Source organism: Panthera onca, chromosome A1 (assembly GCF_046562875.1).
Source record: "Panthera onca isolate mPanOnc1 chromosome A1, mPanOnc1 haplotype 2, whole genome shotgun sequence".
Taxonomy (NCBI): domain Eukaryota; kingdom Metazoa; phylum Chordata; class Mammalia; order Carnivora; family Felidae; genus Panthera; species Panthera onca.
The window spans coordinates 210,191,726-210,194,349 of record NC_138339.1 but is presented as its reverse complement, the minus strand read 5'-3'; the positions used below and the strand labels follow the sequence as shown (position 1 = coordinate 210,194,349).

The 2,624-nt window shown below is 38.8% G+C and overlaps 1 pseudogene; it reads left to right on the top strand.

Moving 5' to 3' along the window:
• Window positions 1-2,237: 2,237 nt before the first annotated feature.
• Window positions 2,238-2,356, top strand: LOC132682480 (U4 spliceosomal RNA; annotated as a pseudogene).
• The last annotated feature ends 268 nt before the right edge of the window (window positions 2,357-2,624 follow it).

Sequence of the window (2,624 nt, the reverse complement as noted above, 5' to 3'; positions counted from 1 at the left end):
TAGAAGATGTGAATAAGACAAATGTCCACTATACTACCTTGACATGCATGGGAGCTGGAGGTTACATTAAGTAGCTTTTTGTAATCCTTTGCTTGTAGGGCTCTGTGGCATCCATTAGTTTTTACAGCTGGCCTTCATAGAGCCTGTTTTTGAGTTTTGAATAGACAGTTTTTTTACACAGATTATTGCATCTTTTTTTATGGCTCCTAACATCTCAGTGCTGATGTTCTCTCCTCTATTGCTCTTTGGAAGACATACCAGTAAGTATTTTGCTCTCATTCTGTGATCTCTTAGAATGCCCTGATAACCCCCAATTTTTTTTTTATTCAGTTTGAACAGTGTTATTGACATTTTAAAAGTGAACAAGTTGACACTGAAATTACATAAATGATGGCAAATAGCAGAAGTTCACATTTGGTCATATCCCAAGCACTTGATGGCTATGTCTGAACCTAGGATCTTAAGGGAATATAAAGGCCAAAATTAAGGGCTGACATAGGTAAAGAAGGATTGGGTGGTAATTTTAGCCTTTAGAGCCTCTCAAGGAGTTCTAAGGATGCCCACTTAAAAGGTGAAATTAGAAAATAAAGAAGAAAGTTCCACTAGGTTTGATTTTTTTTTTTCCTTTCTTTTTTTTTTTTTTTTTTTTTTTACTTCGCTTTCTCCAAGCAGTTTTGTGTGTTTCACTTGGAGTTAGTTGCATCTCATGATAGCTGTTGAAGTCAGTGGAGCTGGGTTACTCCTCAGCATGCTCACCAATAAACATTTGCTTTAAACAAACACACCATCCTCCAAATTACCTTCTTTCTCCCTATGCAGTCAATATTCTGGTAAGATCATAAATCTGAAGAGAAATTATTCAGCCAAACTCTTCTGTTTTATTAGCTAAAGAGAATAAAGGGTAAGATGGTGGGTGGGGGAGGCGAGGAGGCATTCTCAAATCTCTCAGCAGAACCAGATTTTCCAATGCATTGTCTGCAACACCACTTTTTCCCTTACAAATTGACATCCATTGTCTCTATTGTTGCCTACTTACTGCTCTCGATAGTGCTCTCAGGTCACAAGAATGTCAAGTACTGTGGCATTTTCTTAGGACTCAGGCCACTTTACCTGTGAACTACATTCCTGTTTTGCCTTTTACCCAAGATTGTATGGCATTTGCCTTGCCTTTATTTCCAATTCTGTACTTGACTCTGCCTCCTTCTTTTGTTTCAAAAAGTGGGTATTTCCAGAGTTCTACCCCTGGTTCTTTCCCCAGCATTCTGTGCACATTGACAATCAGATATTGAACCGCCTCCAAGTCTTCAATAACCACATCTACTTAGATGATTTCCCAAATTGATGCCATACCATTACTATCTGAATATGGTTGTTCAAGATTTAGGAGATTTGTCCAAGCTGGGTGGTTATTTCCCAGATCTAACCATTATTAGCTGGGCAAGCTATTCAGCCTCTTTGGGCCTCAATATCTCCCCTAGAATATGAATATTGAAAAAGTACACCTACCTTATAAGTTGTATGAAGATTCACAGTACCTAATAAAATTGTTAATGCTTAGACAAGTGGTTAACATAGTTAAGTGCCATATACATGTTTGCTGAATCAAATGAAACATTGATGCAGAAGTCATAAACATATAGGTGATAAAGAGGTAGACATGGAAGGAAAACAGACCAGGAGAACCTCAGAAATAAATGTGTAAGGTCAAGGAGTAGAAGGGGAGACCACATAGTGAGATGTCCTACACTGTACCCTATGGTAATGGATATTCTCATGCTTTCCACCCTCCTGACAGCTTAGTTCATTCTGCTCCCTCTGACTGGATTATCACTCACCATCACGCGCACTTCTCTGACATAATACAAATCTTGCTCGTTCTTCAGAGGTCATTCCAACTTGTTTCCTCACTAAAGGACTTTGTGCTGAGGTCACCATCCCTGTTTTTAGAACCATCTTCATATTGAAGCCTATTGCTATCTGAGTATCTTCTTAAGTTATATGGAAAATTTCTTTGGGTATAAAGTTCATATCCTACATAAGTTTGTCTTCCTTGGGTCCCCTGATGTCCTATCTTCCCTATGGTTGGCATTTAGTTTTCAAATAACCATCAAATGAGTCACATTATGAATTGCTATAAATTATGGAGGATGGAGTGGGTGAATAGTGAAAATGAGCAAGTCAGGCCACTGTCTTCCTCCCCACAGTCAGTAGGTGATATAACACAGCTGAAATAATTTAGCTTTGCGCAGTGGCAGTATCGTAGCCAATGAGGTTTATCCGAGGCACGATTATTGCTAATTGAAATAATTTAACACAGGTGACTATGCCAGCCAATATTTCCATGTTTTCCTGACAACTATTACTTAGTTCTTATAAAGAAATCTTAGAGTTGATGCCTTAGAATTTTTCTGACCCAGTCCTCTCCTTTTTCTGAGGAGGAAGCTGGGTGTGGAGAAATCAAAAGCCTATGTGACGTCCCCCTGGGGAGTTATTGACAGGCAGTGGGAGTCATAGAGAGTGGGCATCTCAGGTTGCTTCAGCTGCTTCATAGTGTTTAAAAATCTCTGAGCCTATTTGTTTTTACTTATGGTAGTTGTCTATTATCTGTGGAATTAGCTGAATAT